This window comes from Grammomys surdaster, unplaced genomic scaffold, assembly GCF_004785775.1.
Source record: "Grammomys surdaster isolate TR1022 unplaced genomic scaffold, NIH_TR_1.0 126612, whole genome shotgun sequence".
Taxonomy (NCBI): domain Eukaryota; kingdom Metazoa; phylum Chordata; class Mammalia; order Rodentia; family Muridae; genus Grammomys; species Grammomys surdaster.
This window is the reverse complement of record NW_021621401.1, coordinates 2511974-2533741: the sequence shown is the minus strand read 5'-3', so window position 1 is coordinate 2533741 and position 21768 is coordinate 2511974. Positions and strand designations below refer to the sequence as shown.

The 21768-nt window shown below is 38.4% G+C and overlaps 1 pseudogene; it reads left to right on the top strand.

Annotated features, from left to right (window-relative positions):
- Positions 1 to 13054: 13054 nt before the first annotated feature.
- Positions 13055 to 13660, top strand: LOC114615277 (annotated as a pseudogene).
- The last annotated feature ends 8108 nt before the right edge of the window (positions 13661 to 21768 follow it).

Below are 21768 nucleotides of genomic sequence, written 5' to 3'. Positions count from 1 at the left end.
AGATTTTAAAGAGGAACAAGCAGAAATGTACGAATCTAAGAGTTTGAATACAACAAATCATATTATAGGCATTGCCTTGCTAAAAACAAAACAAAACAAAATCAAAACTGCAACTGGACTTGGAAGCTGTTCAACAATTAAAAAGTCTGGTTATTCTTCCAGAGGATCCATGTTCAATTTCCAGCCTCCACAGCGTGGCTAGCAATAGTGTAAAACATTTTTCCAGGTGTTCGATTTCCCTCTTGTGGACTCTGTCTGCATTGCATCATTTGGCATACATATACATTCAAGTAAAATCCTCAAAGACTTAGAACAAAAATAAATTGGAAAAACAAAATATCTGCTTTAAAAAGAAATCCTGCAATGGATTTTCTGAGTCAGGATCTACACATAGTGTTCCTAAGCTCAGTGTCCAGTGCTCAGTTCTAGATGGTTCTGGACACACCAGATTCGCCCTTGTACTTTATTGAATACAACATTAAAATATTCATTCATGGGTTGCACGATGTTTCATTGGGTAAAGGTGTTTACTGAACTAAACCTGAGAACCTGAGTTCGACACCAAAACATTCAGAAAGGTGGTAAAAATCACTTTACTTTGTGAGTGTGTGTGTGTGTGTGTGTGTGTGTGTTTGTAAAGAACCCACTCCATTTATCCCTTCTCCTCCAAGTGCACACTGTGGCATGTGTACCCCACAAACACACACAATAATGCTTACATTGTCTTAATGTATGGACAGATGACCCTTCCCTGAAACCATGTACATCTCTGTTTAACTATCTCTGTTTTTCATCCACTTTAGCAGCTCATAGAGTTATGAGAAAAATGGGGGTAAAAGAAAAATAGCAGTGGCCAGTGAGATGGTTCAACATGGAAAGAGTCTTAACACCAGCCTGATGAGCTGAGTCCAATCCCCTGGCATCCACATGGTAGAAGGAGAAAAAGAATTTTCCTAAAAGTTGTCCTCTGACCTCCACATATGCTGTGTACACACACACACACACACACACACACACACACACAAACAGTCAAGTGATCTTTAAAAATTTTAATGAGAAATAGCTAGTTACTGTTGTGTTCAACTCAAACTGAGCCTCATAGACTCACAATTGCTGCTTTGGGTCTCACCATGGACAAGTGGTCATAATCTTTTAGTAAAGAAATTGGCATTTGTGCTCTATTACAGTACCTGACAGCTCAGTGCTGCAACTGCCCCATGTTCACTAGCTTGGAGCTGCTGGGCAATTGTGTCTTTATTCTAAGGATCAGAAAAGGTCAGAATCCCAGGTGTGTTCTGAGCAAGTGAAGAGTAGGTGATCTTCATCCTGGCCTCTGTGCAGCAAGGAGGTTTGGGGACTCAGACGAATATTTACTTCAGCATCTTTCCCACTGGGCTAGACTCCCTGAGCATCTCATTAAAGACAGGCAGACAGTAATTGTCCTGCCTAGCTTCTGGTCTCTGTGGACCAACAATGAAGAAAATGTAAAGCATCTTACTCCTGGGTCAGAACATGTGTATAAGCAATCTGGGTGGAGACAAGTTCCAGAGGAAGTGCCCTGCAAGTGTCATCATCTCGGTGAGGTAAGCCTGTAGGTGTGCATTAGCCCAGAACCTTTTCTTACAGTACAGAAACTAGAGGCATTATGAATCTGTTTAATGATGTCACACTTTTGTCTCCTGTCTCATTGTTTACTGTAACAGGACTTATGGTATATTTCCAAATGAAAGGCGAGAGGCAAGACTGGAGTAGATGGAAGTAGAATTGAAACTGACCCCTAAAATATTTGGTGTAAAATGCAGCAAAAAAGGAAAGATGGAAGAGTATCTGGCCAGACATGACTGAAAACTCCATTCACCAAGAGCAGTCTTCCTTTGGACTGTCATCCCAGCTCACAATGGATCACCCATGTCTGCAAATCTATATGCTCTTAAGAGTGTGGCTCCATCAGCCCCACCTATGTTCTACCATCCCTACCAGAGAAAGAGTCATGATTGGACTTGGATACCTCCTGAATGCTGGGTTTAAAGGCATGAGCCACCACACAGAGCCTGGTTTTGGTTTTTCTGAGACATCACACTGTAGCCAAGGCTGGCTGGGAAACTCACTATAGCTCAGGATGAACCCAGACTTCTGATTGTCTGCTGCAGTGTCCTGAATGCTGTGATTGCAGATGTGATCAAGCACACTCAATTATGTGCCAGCTTTTGTCACCTTATGTTCTAGAAGCCTGGTGTTGAACACAGCAAAGACATAAGTGGGTGGATATAAATGTCTCTGTCAGCTTTTGATATTCTAACTATAACCTTAGGAATTTATCATGCAAAATTTTCTACTGTTCTAAAATATTTTTGAGACCTGCGCTTGTCTAAAGAGGACATGCAATGATAAATTGAATACTCAATAGAATATGAAATTTTACGGGTTTTGCATTTATCAGTTTACGGCATGTGTTCATCTTACTCAAATGATGGTCAAGTTACATTGCATGTACTTTTTGTTCCTCTTTATATTTTTGTTGTTACTTTTTTGCATGTACTTTTTAATCCTAGCAGCAGATGGCTGCTAGTCATATGGTTGCTATCATCCTAATCAGGCCATCAACCAAGATGGAGGCAAGTCACATGGTTGCTATTTCAATGCATCTACTTTCCAAATCCTAGCTCACAACTCTAGCAAAAGATTCCTGCTTTACTAGAGGCCATGCTGGGACTAGGAACCCCATGTACCTGAAACTCTAGAGGCCACGCTGGTATCCAGAACACCAATGGCCACACCAGAATCCCAGAATTCCAGGGGCAGTGTAAGCACCCAAAATCCCAGAGGTCACACAGGCTGCCCAAACTGCAGTTGAGGCACACTACTGGACCCGAAGACCCACTAGTCAGTAGAACCATGGGCCATTCAGGTGAGAAAACAAAGTCAGGGTAAAACATCCAAAGAAAAATAATCCATCCTACAAATATAAAGTCTGAAACTGGCACCTAAAGCTATAATAATCCCAAACCCTGAAGACTAGAGGTCAGTGTAAGAACACAATCAACAACAGTCAGGGCAATATGGCACCACCAGAGCCCATCTATCCTACTGCAGCATGTCCTGGATAGTCCAACAAAGTTGAAGCACAAGAAAATTGTAGCGGGTAGTATTAGAGAAGTGGTGGCTCAGTCCAGCTAGCTCTTGTCTGCCGCCATGTTCCCACTCTATCTTCCCGCTCCGTGGCACCGGCTAGCCAGTGGCACCAGCCCACGACCCACAAGACGATGGAATGGCTGTTGCCTCCGACGGTCAGCTCCAAGGAGTCCATGGCTCTATGCATGAGCCCTGGGCCAACTTCACCACTCTAATAGTGCTTGGCTCAACCCCAGACAATAACCACCATCCTTACGGTAACTGGTAGAAATAAGACTCTTAATTCTTAAAGATTATCCCATGGATTTATATATATTAGCAAATACTCAATACACAAGATGTCCACACACTTATAATTGTTAACCCAATTACCTAACCTTGACTGAATAACTACTTTAGACTGCTACAGCCATGCAACCATCCTTGGCCATCTTCTCTCCTCTCTCCTCCTTCTCCCGTCTCCTAGCTCTGCCTACCTCTTCTCTATCCAATGACAGAGCTTCTGCCACATTTCACCCTTTCTGTTAGAATTTAAAAAAAAACTTTCTCTCAAAATATAAATTGAGCACAACAATTACCAATTTGTAATTGTAAGGTACAAGATAGGCCTAACACCCAGTTCTTCATTATTGTCAATAAAGACCATTGTCATCTATCCTAACTTAAAAGACTGTAGTTATGTACCTGGTTTGTATTTTGGCTTCAGAATGAATGTCATCTGAAAACCATCCTCTCACATATGTTCTCTCAAAGTAAATAGCCTGAGTTGGCTATGAGAATATAAGTCTTCAACCCCATCAGAAATCCAGAATGACTGAATTAACTGAAAATATGGGAAGCACAAAGCATAGCTTCCAAAACTTAGCCAATTATATAGACTGCTGATCACCTGGACAGTCCCTATACTTCAAAACACTGGAGCATCTGGTCTTCAGCCTTCTGGCCCAGGATCATCTGACAGACCTAGTAATGTAGAAATTTTTAAGGGCTGATCACTCTGTCTTGGCAGAGATTATCAGTTGACTATTTCACATAGTGTGTCCTTTTTCTGGACAGCATTTTGTCTGTAGATGAAAAGAGGCAATTCTTGCCTAGTGGCTGTCTTACCACTACTGGAGTAACTCCAAAGATGATCAATTTCTTCTTAGAATCCAAGACAGGGAAGCTGTCAGGAGCAGACAGGTCTCTAGTCAAATGATCTTTAATAAAGAAATGTCTGTAATGTCAATTCTGTGAATTTCTGACATTTTTGTAAACCAGTTATCTATGTAAAGTAACCTGGACTGTTGTCCATTAATTACTCTCAGCTATTTCTAATTAAAATCTAGAAAACACTCTAACAATAAACTCAGAGCCATGAATTTGCTATTAGGCCCTTAACTCACAGGCTAATCATCTCAGATCAGTAAAAGCAAACAAACAAACAAACAAAACAGTTAAAGAAGGACTGGGTCTAAGCCTTTTACCCACAAAATTTTGTATCAATAGAAGAAATTTATACCAATGAAACCCTTGATTTTGCATCAACATAAATTCTGTAACAAAATAAGAAATTTTGACTTCAGCTTAATAACAATTATATAGATTTCTATCAATAGATTATTGCTATGTAATCAATTCTAGCTATTCCTCCCTGTTCCAATAAAGACCATTACTAAATTCCCTATAAAGACAACCTAATAATAACTACCTCAACCCCCAAGCCCAGGGAATTGGGACACTGATCTTTATAACTTCTTCAAGCTGAATATGGGTGTTGAGATATTTTGAAGCAGTGTGGCAAGAAGGGTAAATAGTGGAGTTAGTTGGCCTTGAGAAGGCCACATCAATGATTGATTTAGTCTCTGATGTCTGTGTTTTAACTGGATCCAGCTGGAACTTTAGGACATCTGGAGTTCAAGCAGGTCAGTTCAGCATGCCTGGTGAGGAGATTCATTGACCAAGGCTGTATATTCTGTAATATACAAATCTCAAAACAAATTTTAGTATCATCAACATAATTTTTTGTTTGATTCTCTGGAAGGCCTACCTCTGTCATGTCTAATCCATATAATTCTGGGATGTATAAATACCTTAATCACCTTTTCTAAAAACACAAAGACAGAAACTTTTTCCCAAATCAGCATATTCTTGAGCCAGTAACCAGAAAAATCTTTACATTGACCTCTTTCCCAGAGGAACAATGTAACTACACAACTCAAAATAACACTCACTTTGAAAGCTACAACAATCTAAAACAAATGAAGTAACTAAAGTACTGTATGTTATTATTTTTAGGCTGAAGACCTCCGCAGAGGGGAGACCCTCTCTCAAGTCTCAGAAAGTCGCGACCACCCAGTAATCTGCTCGAGACACCATGTACCGGAGCAATTGCGAGGTTGTTTATTAGGGCGTGACAACTAGCTGCCGGTCAATTCATATGCCCACGCAGGAGCTGAATTGACCCCGACAGCCAGTTTGAGATGGGGTTTTAAAGGAAAAAACCACAAACCAAGGAAATGAGGAGGGGGTGAGGGGGTTGCTAGGGTGGTATAACATAAAAATAGTGGAACATTCCAAAGGAACCCAACCTACATGAGTCAGGATCAGGTGAAAACTCTCTGTACGCTTATCTTTCTCAAGAATGTAGTCCTGCCCTGTCACTTCGGCCTCAGCTTGGTTCCACCTGGCTAAATTGCATTCTTTCCTTTCTCTTTGTGGGTCGGCCAGTTCCAGTAATGGTGACTGGTCTTTCCACATTCCTAAAGAAAGCCTAAAGAATATTTTATATGTCTAAAAAGGATTCTATATACCCAGTATCTATAATTTTCTCTCTACAAGGCCTTTCCTATTTTACCAAGCAGGATAAAACCCAAGATTCCCTTGGGGCCCATGTTAACAGAATTTGAGGATCCTGTGAGGCATATTAAAGCAATGTATATTTATACCATCTTCAACACAACTGACTCACACTTCTATCTACTCCAACTTATAAGCAGGCAGCTAGTCAAAGCAGAATTTAAACCCAGAATTCCGGTTGAGCCCATATTAAAAAGAACCCGAGTATCCTGTAAGACAAACTGGAGCAATATATCTTCACACCATTTTTCTGTTCAGCTCTCTACCTAAAGCAGCCTCTGGTTATACACTGCACTCTCTACTCTGGAGTCAGTGACAATTTTCCCTATCCTAATTCCAAACCACTGGCGAAATTCTGAGAGGACAAAAAATCAAAATACCTCAGCAGAACCCCCCAGACCACCAACAATTTGCTGAAAACAGCCAAAACAAAAAATAACCAGTTCCTCCTAGGGCAAGGTGACCACGAATGTAGGAACAAAACCAAGACAAACCTTGACAAGTCTAAAATTGCCCAAATGAGAAATGGGCCATCTGGTGTTTTTATTCTCCTATCAGAAGGTCTGAGGTTTCATGGCCAAAAATACAAAAAAATACGAGTCATCATGACCGCCAAGAAAAGCTTGCTATGCCCACCAAAATGATAACTTACACCTATTGCTGATGTTTAAAATATCCAATCAAATGTAACCGTGCCAAAGTTTCCCGCTCTCCCCCTTCCCCCTGCACCGTTCCCTATATAAACTTTAAACTGTCAGAGATGGGGGTCGAAATCATTTTCCAAAATTGACCACATATTCAGTCACAAAGCAAGTCTCAACAGATACAAGAATTGTATTAATTGAAATAGCCCCCTGTATCTTATCAGACTATCACAGACTAAAGCTAGATTTCAACAACAGAAAAAAACAAAAAGCCTACAAACTCATGGAAACTGAACAACTCTCTACTGAAGGACCAGTGGGTCAAGGAAAAATAAAGAAATTAATGACTTCTTAGAATTCAATGAAAATGAGTGCACAACATATCCAAATGTATGAGACACAATGAAAGCCATGCTAAGAGGAAACTTTATAGCACTAAGTGTCTACATAAAAAAAATCTGGAGAGATTTCATATTAGCAACTTAACAACACACCTGAAAAGTCTAGAACAAAAAGAAATAATCACACATAACAGAAATAGACAGCAAGATATAATCAAACTCAGGACTGAAATCAATAAAATAGAAACAAAGAACAGTACAAAGAATCAATGAAACAAGTAATTGATCCTTTGAGAAAATCAACAAAATAGCTAAATCCTTATTCAAGCTAATAAAACTCAGAAAGACTATCCAAATTAACAAACTCAGGAACAAAAAGGGGCACACACACACACATACACACACACACACACACATACACACACACTACTACCACCATCACCACCACCACCAACAAAATAACATAAATTAGAAAAAGTGAGGCATAAATTAGAAAAAGTGAGAATCATTAGGTCATACTTCAAAAACTTGTATTCTACCATATTTGAAAATCAAACAAATGGTTGAATTTCTTGATAGAGACAATTTATCAAAGTTAAATCAAGATCAAATAAATGATATAAATAGACCTATAGTCCTTAAGGAAATAGAAATGGTCATTAAAAGTCTTCCAACACAAAAAGCTTAAGGTCAGACCATTTTAGTGCAGAATTCTACCAGCCTTTATAAAAAGACCTGACACCAATATGGCTCAAATTATTAAACCGAAAAGAAACATAATGAACATTGAAAATGTCATTTTATGAAACTATAGCCAACCAGATACCCAAACCACACAAAGATTCAACAAAGAAAGAGAATTACAGACCAATTTCCCTCTTGAACTCACAAAAATACTCAATAAAATGCCTACAGACTGAATCCAAGAACACATTAAAAGGTCATCCACCATGATCAAGTAGACTTCATTCCAGAAATACAGAGATGGTTCAACCTATAAAAATTTGTTAATTAAATCCACCATATAAATAAACAGAAAGAAAAATACCTACTTGATCATGTCATTAAATGTTGAAAAAGCCATTGACAACATTCAACACCCCTTCATGATAAAAGTCTTGGAGAGATCAGGGATATAAGGGACATACTTAAATACAATAAAGTCAATTTACAACAATCCTATATATAACATTGATTTAAATAGAGAGAAATTCAATACATTCCACTAAATTCAGGAAAAAGGCAAGGTTTTTCACTCTTTCCATACCTAATCAATATAGTACTTGAAGTTCTAGCTACAGCAATAAGACAATTAAAGGATATCAAGGGTATAAAATTGAAAAGGAGTAAGTGAAAGAATTAATATTTGCAGATAATATAGTATGCATAAGTGTCCCCAAAATCTACCTGGGAACTCCTACAGCTATTTAACACCTTCAAAAATGGCTGGATAGAAGATTAACTCAAAAAAATATCAGTAGCTCTCCTATGTACAAGTGACAAATGGCCTGAGAAACAAATCATGAAAACAACACCTTTCACAATAGCTGCAAATAATATAAAATAACTTGTAGCCAAGCAAATGAAAGACCTGTATAACAAGAACTTCAAGTCTTTGAAGAAGGAAACTGGAGAAGATATCAGAAGATTGAAAGATTTCTCATGCTCTTGGATCTATAGGATTAACATAGTAAAATGGTCATCTTACCAAAAGAAATTTACAGATTCAAAGCTATCCTCATCAAAATTCCCACACAATCTTTACAGGCTTTGAAAGAGCAACACTCAACACCATATTTAAAAGCAAAACAAAACAAACAAAACTCAGGATAGCTAAACACAGTCTTGTTCAATAAAAGAACTTCCAGAAGTATCCAGTTCTAGTACAGTGCTATAGTAATAAAAGTCACATGGTGTAGAATTTTGATCCAGAATCATGGGTGCTCCAGCAAGAGATCACATCCAAAGACCTTCTAGGTCTATGTGATCTGGTAGAATTACAGACATATCTTTAAGGTAAAAATAGTTTGTAGAAAGAAGCAGCCATTTTTGAAAGTGACAGCTAATTGAAGGGCAGACAAAATAAAGAGTCAGAGAAAGATTTGTCAGAAATAGGATATGCCCAACTCTCAGAAGAGCTATTCTCATGAGGAAAGAGATGCTATTTAAGAGCAACACAGGGAGAGAGTCCCACAGTTGGGAGTTGGTGCAATGAGGGCAGTGCAGTGGAGTTGAGTTTGTTTGTGAGTTCATGCAGTTCAATGCAGATCATCAGAGGCAGTTGAAGTGAGAAAACAAAAAGGAGCCAGAAAATTATAATAAAGTGCCAGAGTTAGTTTAAAGCCAAGCAAAGCAATTCAATGCGAAGCTGAGAGAAGCCAGATTGAATCAGTCAACTTGGAGAGAAGTTTGAGCCAGAACAGCTGAGTTAAACCAGCCAGCCAGAGTTGAGAAAAAAACGAGAAACGGTGAGCTTATTCGGCAGTAAACCTCTACGACAACAATTACATCTGAAAATAAAAGTTACTTTTATACCATGGTATTGACATAAAAACAGACAGATAAATCAATGGAATTAAATTGAAAGCCCAGACATAAATCCACATACCTATGGACACCTGACTCTTTACAAAGAAGCCAAAATTATACAATAGAAAAAGAAAACATCTTCAACAAATGACACTGGAATAGCTGGATGTCTGCTTGTAGAAGAATAAAAATAGATCCATATGTATCAACCTGCACAAAATTCGATTCTCAACATAAACCAGATACACTGAACATGATAGAAGAGAAAGTGTGGGATACTTGCCTTGAACACATTGACACAAGAGACAATTTTCTGAACAGAAGAACATCAATAATAGGCATTAAGACCAACAATAAACGGGGCAATGTGAAACCTAAAAATTCGTGTAAAACAAAGAACACGGTCAATAGGAAAAAACAGCAGCCTACAGATTGGGAAAAAATCTTCACCATCCATCTGACAGAGGATTAATTTCCAAAATATATAAAGAATTCAAGAAACTATACATCAAAACATGAAATAACCCAATTTTTAAATCAAGGCACAGAGCTAAACATAGAATCCTCTACAGAGGAATACCAAATGGTTGAGAAACACTTAAAGAAATGTTCAACATCTTTAGCCATCAAGGAAATGCAAATCAAAATTACTGAGATTTTACATTGCACCTGTTAGAATGGCTAAAACCCAAAACACAAGTGACTGTTCATGCTGGCAAGGATGTGGAGCAAGGGAATACTCCTCCATCACTGGTAGGAGTGCAAACTAGTACAGCCAATTTGGAAATCAAAATGTGGTGGTTTCTCATAAAAATGAGAATCAATCTACCTCAAGACAGAGCTATAACACTCTTGGGCATATACCAAAGAACACTACATCATACCACAAGGACACTTGCTCAGCTGTGTTCATAGCAGTTGTATTTGTAACAAACAAAATCAGAAAACAACCTAGATATTTCTCAACCAAAGAATGGATGAAGAAAATGTGGTACATTCACACAGTGAAGTATACTCAGCTGTTAAAAACAATGACATTATGAAACTTACAGAAAAAAAAAAGAGTGGAACTAAAAAAATAATCCTGAATGAGGAAACCCAGACCCAGAAAGAAAAACATGATATGTACTCAGTTCATTATATTATCCATGAAGTGCAGGATAATCATGCTACAATCCACACACCCAGAGAAGCTAAGTAACAAGGAGGGCTCAAGGGGAGGATGCATGGGTCTCACTGGGAGAGAGAAATAGAATAGATATCTTGGGTGGAGGGTATGCTAGGGAGATGGGAGCAGAAGGGATCATGTGATGGAAGGATGGATGGAGAGAATACTGGGAGAGACAACTATAAAGGGGCAGGGGAACTGGGATGAGCTAGAAACCTAGTGCAATGCCAACTCCCAGCTAAGACTCCTAGCAATGGGGATACAGACCATGAACCAGCCATCTCCTGTAACCAGGCAAGACTTTCAGTGGAGGGGCACCAACCCAGCCACAATCCTTTGAACTACAATTTTTCCTTCCTACAAGATGTGCAGGGGTAAATGTGGTACAGAAATTGTGAGAGCGGCCAGCCAACGACTGGTCAGGCTTGAGTCTTATGCCACAAAAGTGAGCCCACCCCTAACACAGCCTGGAGGGCCAGAACCCAGAGGCTGGATAGCCCAGAAACCTACAATAAAACCATACATGACTGGCAAGTAAAATCAATGAAATGATTCCTAATGATATTCTGTTATATTCATAGATTGTCACCAGAGAGGCTTCATCCAGCAACTGATGGAAACAGCTTAGTAGAAACCCACAGCTAAACATCAGGTGGAGCTTGGGAAACCTGGTGGGAGAGGGGGAGGAAAAATGGTAGGAGCCAGAAGGAGCAAGAACATGGCAAGAAAGCCCACAGTGTCTACTAACCTGGACCCACAGAAGCTCACAGAGGCTATGCTGTCAACCAGGGAGCCTGCATGTGGCTGACCTCGGCCATCTGTACGTATGTTACATTTGTATAGTTTGGTATTCATGTGAGACTTCTAACAGTGGGAGCAGGGACTGTCTCAGACTCTTTTGTAGGCAATTGGGACCCTTTCCTCATAGTGGGTTGCCTCATCCAGATTTAATACACGGAAATGTGCCTACTCTTACGGGATCTTGATATGCCATGTTTGGTTGATATTCTAAAGAGAAATGGAGAAGGAGTGGATAGAGAGGGCTATGGAGGAGGCTGAAGGAACTGGGAGGAGACGAGGAATGGGAAACTGCAGGAAGGATGCAAAATAATTAAATAAATAAAAATTTAAAATAATAAAAACATCTATTTTCCTAAACAAAAGTTGAATTACTTACATATACAGCAAGACCTATTTATTTTTAAAATAAGAGTTGAGTCACATATAGCAAATTAAGAATCAACCTTTTGTTACATGTTTTAATCTAACTTGTTTGTTACAGATTTTATATTCTTTTTAAATTTTTTTAGGTTTTTTTATTCAATATTTTATTTATTAAATTTCAGATGTTATCCTCTTTCCCCATAACCTCCCATTAACCACCTATCCCATCCCTCTTCCTCCTCCTTTTTTTGCTTTTATACCGTTTAAATTTCATGTAAGTATTAAGGTCACTTGTAGGTTGAGGAACTAGCAATACAATAGATGCAAATAGTCAAGGAACAAGCATGACAATAAACACAAATAGTCAAAGAACAAGCAAGGCAATTAACAAAATTCTGTGAGCACTCCCTTGATCACTGTTTCTAAGGGCTTATCAGGATGACCAAAATATCTGAGCCAACTTCCCTGTCCTAGCCCAAAGTCATTTTCATGTCTGAAGCCTACTTTCTTGTTTTAGCCTAAGATTTAGATTCCTGCCTGAAATTACTTCTTTGTTCTAGCCTAATATTTAGATTCCTGCCTGAAGCCCACTTCCTTGTCCTTGGCCAATGTCATATTCCTGCCAAGCAGCCCATTTCCTTGTCCTTGGCCCATGTCAGATTCTTGCCAAGCAGACCCAAAAGCTGCATCGCCGCCTGCCCTGCCGCCACCTCGGGATCGGCTGTATGATTAGGCCACAATCTTCAATGAGTAGACATATTCCTTTCTGTGGTGTTCTCGGTCACACATTTATGGAGTTTCTGAAGGGCAGTGGAGATTACTGCCAGGCACAGCACGACCTCTATGCAGACAAGTGAACTGTAGAAATTCATTACTACTCCACCAAGAAGCCCCCATAGGAGTGGATAACCCGGACACAGGCGTGTTGAATTGAAATCTGCAGAGCATTTCCAAGAGCTCAGACCTGGATGGGGTAAACCTCAGTGCACTTCCTTTGTATTGCCTCGGTCTTACTGGATTGAAGAATCACCGCTTCTTGTTAGGAGGTTCATTTCATTGCCCGTTTCTCCCAATTCATACTCAAAGCACTGAGAATTTCAAGTGGAGTATATTGAATATTGAAGTAGACTTCAGATTGTTTTTTGTTTTTTGGGGTTTTTTTGTTTCGAATCATTTCTGTATTCAGTTTTTTAATTCTTTCATAGCCCTTGTGGGTGTTTTTTTAAAACTAAATTAACATGGCTCAAATGAACCACCCTGCCCCTGTGGAAGTCACATACAAGAACATGAGATTTCTTATTACACACAATCCAACCAATGCAACCTTAAACAAATTTATAGAGGAACTTAAGAAGTATGGAGTTACCACAATAGTAAGAGTAAGAAGCAACTTACGACACTACTCTTGTGGAGAAAGAAGGCATTCATGTTCTTGACTGGCCTTTTGATGATGATGCACCACCATCCAACCAGGTTGTTGATGACTGGTTAAGTCTTGTGAAGACTAAGTTTTGTGAAGAACTTGGTTGCTGTATTGCTGTCCATTGTGTCGCAGGCCTTGGCAGAGCTCCGGTGCTTGTTGTCCTAGCATTAATTGAAGGTGGAATGAAATATGAAGATGCAGTACAGTTCATAAGACAAAAGCAGCACGGAGCTTTTAACAGCAAGCAACTTTTGTATCTGGAGAAGTACCGTCCAAAAATGCAGCTCCGCTTCAAGGATTCCAATGGTCATAGAAACAACTGTTGTATTCAATAAAACTGGGGTGCCTGATGCCATTGCCTTGGAAGTGGAAATTCAGATGAGACCTGATTTGTCATACATAGTTACCCAATGTCTCGGTTTACCGAATAAGTCTGCTGAAGCTACACAGGAATATTGAAAACCAGTTTTAGCAGGCCACAAGCTTGACAGAATCACAACCTCTATATTTGGGCTATGATCAACATGTTTGGACATTTAGCAAATGATTTTTGCTGGTCAGCATTTAAAATGTGCTTATTATTTGTACCAGTTGACCTAAAATAAGGTATTGAGTTATGTCATTAAATGTCCTCCTTTGCCAGAATATTATTAGTCTATAAGGAATTTAGAAGGAGTAGGTGCCAAAATACCCAGCACAATACATGTAGATTTTTAGCATCATACAGACCACAGTTGCAGGAACTAAGATCTCTCTAGACCTTCCATGGTGTATTCCTTCAGTCATTTCAAACTCTGCAGGGCTTCTCTCCTTATCTGCCTGATCACTCTGTCTACATCTCCCATGTTTCACCAGAATACATCAGGCTTGCTTAGCCATCTTTTTTTTTAAACTAAGTCTTGTGCAGATTTTTTAATGTCTCTGTCTTTATGTTGTGTTGTTTTGGGAAACCTCTTTTTGAAAATCAACTTTGTTACAGAAGCACATATCTTCAATAGTGTCTCCAGACAAAAAAGCCTTATAGTTAATTTAATGTTTGCACTCAGAGGTGCAACCTAATGGAGGGCCTGAAAAAGAAACAAGAGGAGGCTAGTAAATATTTTTAGTAATATGTTGCCTTTGTCTTGTGAAGAACATGTAGAGTATGCTCTTTAAGTTAGTAAATATTTTTAAGACATAGAGATACATTGTTGTAGCTAACCAATTCTTAATAAAAATTTCTGAAATTCTTGTTTTCTCCATGCCTATCAGAAGTTTTCCAACTTGTTTGAATTATGGTTTTCCCCTTCTCTTCCCAATCTCTTGCAAAAAAGAAAAAAGTGGGACCTGCTAATGAACTGAGCAGAAATATTTTTTATGCCTTTTGAGCTATGTAACTTAATAATTGGATACTTGATCATTTGTTTTATGATGTAATCGATAAAATGGTGATGTGTATTAATGTTAGTTCAATCATATATTTATACTGTCTGGGAATGTGTCGTTATAGTTATGTGGGAGACATAGTTTGTCAGTGTTCACCAGCTTGTAAAAACTTAGTGTGAGAGCTTCAGCATCTAAATAAATGATGAAACACATTCGTCACTGAGGTCACTTTGCTTAAAATTAAAAAAAAAAAAAGCAATGCCACATCAATTCTCAGCAGAACAGCATTCTTTAAATTCATAAGTTCACTATGCACTATCCAAAGAGGTGTTAGAATTATGCCAAATACACTACAAGTGTCTTTAAACTTTTTCCTAATTATAATGACTACCACTGTAAATTTTAGAACTAACATGAATCCAACAGTATTTGGCAAGACACTCGAGATGACCCCTTACTATTAAACTCTGAACCTCCTTCCAATAATTTGAAAAGGATAAAGAGCATCAATCTGTTCTTCCAAATGCCTATCTAAATCCTCTTGTATATTCAACACATTAGTAACATTATTTGCTAAATGATTAACAAAAGTAGCTGTCTTAACTTCTTGTGTCAAAGCAATTGCAGAAGCAGTGGTGCTAGCAATTAATGTAATTAAGCTGTTATACCAGCAATAATCAAGCCCACTACCCTCTTGCTTCTGCTTTAAGACTAACTTACTTCTTCTAGCACTTGCAAGCTTTTTTGAGAAAATCAAGGTTTTCTAATACTCAGGGCAGTAAGACAAAAACTGGTTGATAAACCTCCCGTAACAGACATACCAGGTTTCAAAAACTGACACAATTAGAAAGTATACAGTCAACGCAACCTTCAATAAATACTGTAGAAGAAACAAAAGTAATTTTAACTTGACAATTAAGTCTTAACACATGCACTAACACTTGTCTGAAATCCAGATCCTGACCCAATTTTATCTCTTGCTATCATAACATCATAGAGAACTGCAGCTAACTTCCAAATATGTCTCTGAAAATGTCCAGATCCAGCCTTCCAAATGAAGACTGTTATTTCCAATTTTGGATTGATTTCTAGACAAGTACGTGAGTTCAAATAATTGGTCACCTTTAAGATAAATACAAGAGTCATTATAATTTCTCTTTTTGATTCTCTGTCCCACAAGTTCTAAAAACTTGAGGCAAGGCAGCTTGTCCCATCTGGGATATAGTCAAGCAAAGGTGGGTCAGGAACAGGGCACTCAGCAAGCTCACAGGTCAGCATCATTCTTTGTTTCAGCAACAGCATGTCTGACCAATCATTTTGGCAGTCACTATGCTCTTTCAGCATCCTGCAGAAAAAACACAAACATGCCCTTTTCCCCATATTAGATACCTGGTCAGGGTCATGCTATATGCCAGTAAGTGGATCTTTTCTTTTCACCTAGGCATACATATGCCTAGTTGTAGGGTGCCATAGACACTCAGCAGAAAGTACCTTGGCATCCGATTTCTTTTTCTTAAATATAAAATAAAAAGAGTATGATTTAGATAAATTTATGGTATATGGGGATATACCTCCCCCTTTTTTATTTTATGAAGATGTTGTTTTAAAGTTCCATGGGCCTGTTCCACAATACCTTGCCCTTGGGGATTATAAGGACTCCCCATAATAAATTGTTGACAAAAAGTCTAAACTGCTTGACTACAATTGTCAGTTCTACTATCTGTTTTTTTAAATTGGATATTTTATTTATTTACCTTTCATATGTTATCCCCTTTCCCCATTCCTAAACCCTTTATCCCATCTCCCCTCCTCCTACTTCTATGAGGTTGTGCCCCCACCCATCCACCCATTCCTGTCTCCCTGCTCTCGAATTCCTCAACACTAGGGCATCCAGCATTCCAGGGACCAAGGCCCTCCTCTCCTACTGATGCCTGACAAGGCCATCCTCAACTACCTATACAGGTGGACCCATGGGTCCCTCCCTTTATGTTCCCAAGCTGGAGGTTAAGACCCTGGGAGTTCTGGTTGATTGGTATTGTTGTTCTCTCCATGGGGCTGCCAGCCCCTTCAGCTCCTTCAGTTTTCTTTCTAACATCTCCATTGGGGACCCTGTGATCAGTTCAATGATTAGCTGCGAGCATCTGCCTCTGTTTATGTCAGGCACTGGAAGAGCCTCTCAGGAGACAGGTATGTCAGACTCCTGTCAGCATGCACTTCCTGGTATCTACAACAGTGTCTGCATTTGGTAACTGCACATGGGATGGATCCCCAGGTGGTGCCATTTCCAGACAGTCCCTCCTCCAGTCTCTGCTCCACACTTTGTCTACATACTTGCTCCCATAAGCATTTTGTTACTCCTAAGAAGGACCGAAGCACCCACACTTTGGTCTTCCTTCTTCTTGAGCTTCATGTGGTCTGTGAGTTGAATCTTAAGTATTGTGAGCTTTTGGGTTAATATCCACTTATCAGTGAATGCATACCATTTGTGTTCTTTTGTGATTGTGTTACCTCACTCAGGATATTTTCCAGTTCCATCCATTTGCCTAAGAATTTCATGAATTCATTGTTTCTAATAGCTGAGTAGTATTCCATTGTGTAAAAGTACCACATTTTCCATATCCATTCCTCTGTGGAAGGACATCTGGGTTCTTTCCAGTTTCTGGCTATTATAAATAAGGTTGCTACAAGCACAGTGGAGCATGTGTTCTTGTTATATGTTGGAGCATCTTTTGGGTATATGCCCAGGAGTGGTATAGCTAGGTCCTCAGGTAATACTACATTGAATTTTCTGAGGAACCGTCAGACTGCTGTCCATAGTGGTTGTACCAGCTTATAATCCCACCAACAATGGAGGAGTGTTACTCTTTCTTCACATCCTTGCCATAATCTGCTATCACCTGCATTTTTGATCTTAGCCATTCTGACTGGTATGAGATGGAATCTCAGGGTTGTTTTGATTTGCATTTCCCTGATGGCTAAGGATGTTGAATACTTCTTTAGGTGCTTTTCGACCATTCAAGTTTCCTTGGTTGAGGATTCTCTGTTTAGTTCTGTACCCCATTTTTAAATCAGGTTATTTTATTGTCTTTTTTTTTTTTTTTTTGGTTTTTCGAGACAGGGTTTCTCTGTGTAGCCCTGGCTGTTCTGGAACTCACTCGGTAGACCAGGCTGGCCTCGAACTCAGAAATCCTCTGTCTCTCAAGTCCTGGGATTAAAGGCGTGCGCCACCACCACCCGTCTTTTTTGTTTTGTTTTATTTTTTTAATTTTTCTATTTTTTAAATTTTTTTAAATTTTATTGTCTAGAGTCTAATTTCTTCAACTCTTTGTATACATTTGATATTAGCCCTCTAATATTCTCAGGTATAGGATTGGTAAAGATCTGTTGGTTGCCATCTTGTTCTATTGACAGTGTACTTTGGTTTACAGAGCTTTGCAATTTTATGAGGTCCCATTTGTCAATTCTTGATCTTAGAGAATAAGGCATTGGTGTTCTGTTCAGGAACTTTTCCCCTGTGCCCATGTGTTCGAGGCTTTTCCCCATTTTCTCTTCTATTAGTTTCAGTGTATCTGATTTTATGTGGAGGGCCTTGATCCACTTGGTCTTGAGCTTTGTACAATAAGATAAGAATGGGTCAATTTGCATTATTCTACATGCAGACCACCAGTTGAACCAGCACCATTTGTTAAAAATGTTGTTCCTCCCCCATTGGATATTTTTAGCTTCTTTGTCAAAGATCAAGTGATCATAGGGGTGTGGGTCTATTTCTGGGTCTTCAATTCTATTCCATTGATCCACTTGTCTGTCCCTGTACCAATACCATGCATGTTTTTATAATTATTGCTCTATAGTATAGCTTGAGGTCAGGGATGGTGATTCCCCCAGAAGTTCTTTTATTGTTGAGAATAAATTTTTCTATCCTGGAATTTTTTGTTAGTCCAAATAAATTTGAGAATTGCTCTTTTTGACTCACTGAAGAATTGAGTTAGAATTTTGATGGGGATTGCATTGAATCTGTAGATTGCTTTTGGCAAGATAGCCATTTTTACTATATTAATCCTGCCAATCCATGAGCATGAGAGATCTTTAAATCTTCTAAGATCTTCAGTTTCTTTCTTCAGGGACTTGAAGTTCTTGTCATACAGATCTTTTACTTGCTTGGTTAGATTCACACCAAGGTATTTTATATTATTTGTGACTATTGTGAAGGGCGTCATTTCCCTACTTTCTTTCTCAGCCTGCTTATCCTTTTAGTAGAGGAAGGCTACTTATTTATTATAGTTAATTTTACATCCAGCCACTTTGCTGAAGTTGTTTATCAGGTTTAGGAGTTCTCTGGTGGAAGTTTTGGGGTCACTTAAGTATACTATCATACCATCTGCAAATAGTGAAATTTTGACTTCTTCCCTTCCAATTTGTATCCCTTTGACTTCCTTTTGTTGTCTAATTGCTCTGGCTAGGACTTCTAGTACTATACTGAATAGATAGGGAGAGAATGGGCAGCCTTGTCTAGTCCCTGATTTTAGTGGGATTGCTTCAAGTTTCTCTCCATTTAGTTTGATGTTGGCTACTGGCTTGGTGTATATTGCTTTTACTATGTTTAGGTATGGTCCTTGAATTCCTGATCTTTCCAAGACTTTTACCATGAAGAGGTGTTGAATTTTGTCAAGTGCTTTCTCAGCATCTAGTGAGATGATCATGTGGTTTTCTTCTTTGAGTTTGTTTATGTAGTGGATTACGTTGATGGATTTTTGAATATTGAACCATCCCTGCATTCCTGAGATAAAGTCTACTTGATCATGATGGATGATTGTTTTGATGTGTTCTTGGATTTGTTTTGCAAGAATTTTATTGAGTATTTTTCCATCAAATTTCATAAGGGAGATTGGTCTGAAGTTCTCTTCCTTTGTTGGGTCTTTGTGTGGTTTAGATATGAGTATAATTGTGGCCTCATAAAATAAATGGGATATTGTTCCTTCTGTTTCTATTTTGTGGAATAGTTTAAAGAGAATTGGTGTTAGGTCTCATTTGAAGGTCTGAAAGAACTCTGCAATAAAACCATCTGGGCCCGGGCATTTTTTTTTTTTTTTGGTAGGGAGACTTTTAATGACTGCTACTATTTCTTTAGGAGGTATGGGATTGTTTAGATGGTTTATCTGGTCCTGATTTAACTTTGGTACCTGGTATCTGTCTAAAAATTTGTCCATTTCATCCAGATTTTCCATTTTGTTGAGTATAGGCTTTTGTAGTAGGATCTGATTTTTTTTTTTTTTAGTTTCCTCAGTTTCTTTTGTTATGTCTTCCTTTTCAGTTCTGATTTTATGAATTTAGATACAGTCTTTCTGCCCTACGATTAGTCTGGCTAGGGGTTTATCTATCTTGTTGATTTTCTTAAAGGACCAGCTCCTGGTTTTATTGATTCTTTTTATAGTTCTTTCTGTTTCTACGTGGTTGATTTCAGCCCTGAGTTTGATTATTTCCTGTGGTCTACTCCTCTTTGGTGTGTTTGCTTCTTTTTGTTTTAGAGTTTTCAGGTGTGTTGTCAAGCTGCTCATGTATCCTCTCTCCATTTTCTTTTTGTAGGCACTTAGAGCTATGAATTTTCCTCTTAGCACTGCTTTCATTGTGTCCCATAAATGTTGGCATGATTTGTCTTCATTCTCATTAAATTCTAAAAAGTCTTTAATTTCTTTCTTTATTTCTTCCCTGACCAAATTATCATTGAATAGAGTGTTGTTCAGTTTCCACATGTTTGTGGGCTTTCCATTGTTTTTGTCATTATTGAAGACCAGTCTTAGTCCATGGTGATCTGATAGGATGCATGGGATTATTTCGATTTTCTTATATCTGTTGAGGCCTGTTTTGTGACCAATTATATGGTCTGTTTTAGAGAAGGTACCATGAGGTGCTGAGAAGAAGGTATATTCTTTTGTTTTGGGATAAAATGTGCTATAGATATCTGTTAAATTCATTTGGTTCATAACTTCTCTTAGTTTTACTGTGCCTCTGTTTAGTTTCTGTTTCCACGATCTCTCCATTGCTAAGAGTAGGGTGTTGAAATCTCCCTCTATTATTGTGTGAGGTGCAATATATGCTTTGAGCTTTAGTAAGGTTTCTTTTATGAAAGTAGGTGGCCTTGCATTGGTGCATATATGTTCAGAATTGAGAGTTCATCTTGGTTGACTTTTCCTTTGATGAGAATGAAGTATCCTTCCTTATCCTTTTTGGTAGCTTTAAGTTGAACGTCTATTTTATTTGATATTAGAATGGCTACTCCAGCTTGTTTCTTAGGACCATTTGCTTGGAAAATTGTTTTCCAGCCTTTTACTCTAGGTAGTGTCTGTTTTTGTTACTGAGGTGCATTTCCTGTATGCAGCAAAATGCTGGGTCCTATTGATGTATCCAGTCTGTTAGTCTATGTTTTTTTTATTGGGGGAATTGAGTCTATTGATGTTAAGAGATATTAAGGAAAAGTGATTTTTGCTTCCTGTTATTTTGTTGTTAGCATTGGAGTTATGTTTATGTGGCTATCTTCTTTTGGACTTTTTGGAAGAAGATTACTTTTTAGCTCTTTCTAAGGTATAATTTCCCTCCTTGTGTTAGAGATTTCCCTATATTATCCTGGATTTGTGGAAAGGTATTGTGTAAGTTTGGATTTTTTAATAGAATGTCTTGGTTTCTCCATCTATGGTAATTGAGAGTTTTGCTGGGTATAGTAGCCTGGACTGGCATGTGTTCTCTTAGTGTCTGTCTGACATTTGTGCAGGATCTTTTGGCTTTTATAGTTTCTGGTGGGAAGTCTGGTTTAACTCTGATAGGTCTGTCTTTATTTGTTACTTGACCTTTTCCCCTTACTGCTTTTAATATTCTTTCTCTGTTTTGTGCATTTGGTGCTTTGATTATTATATGATGGGAGGTATTTCTTTTCTGGTCTAGTCTGTTTGGAGTTTTGTAAGCTTCTTGTATGTTTTTGGGCATCTCTTTCTTTAGGTTAGGGAAGTTTTCTTCTATTACTTTGTTAAAGATATTTACTGTCCCTTTAAGATGGGAATCTTCACTCTCTTCTATAACTATTTTCCTTAGGTTTCGTCTTCTCACTGTGTCCTGGGTTTCATGGATGTTTTGGGTTAGAAGGCTTTTGTACTTTGCATTTTTGACAGTTGT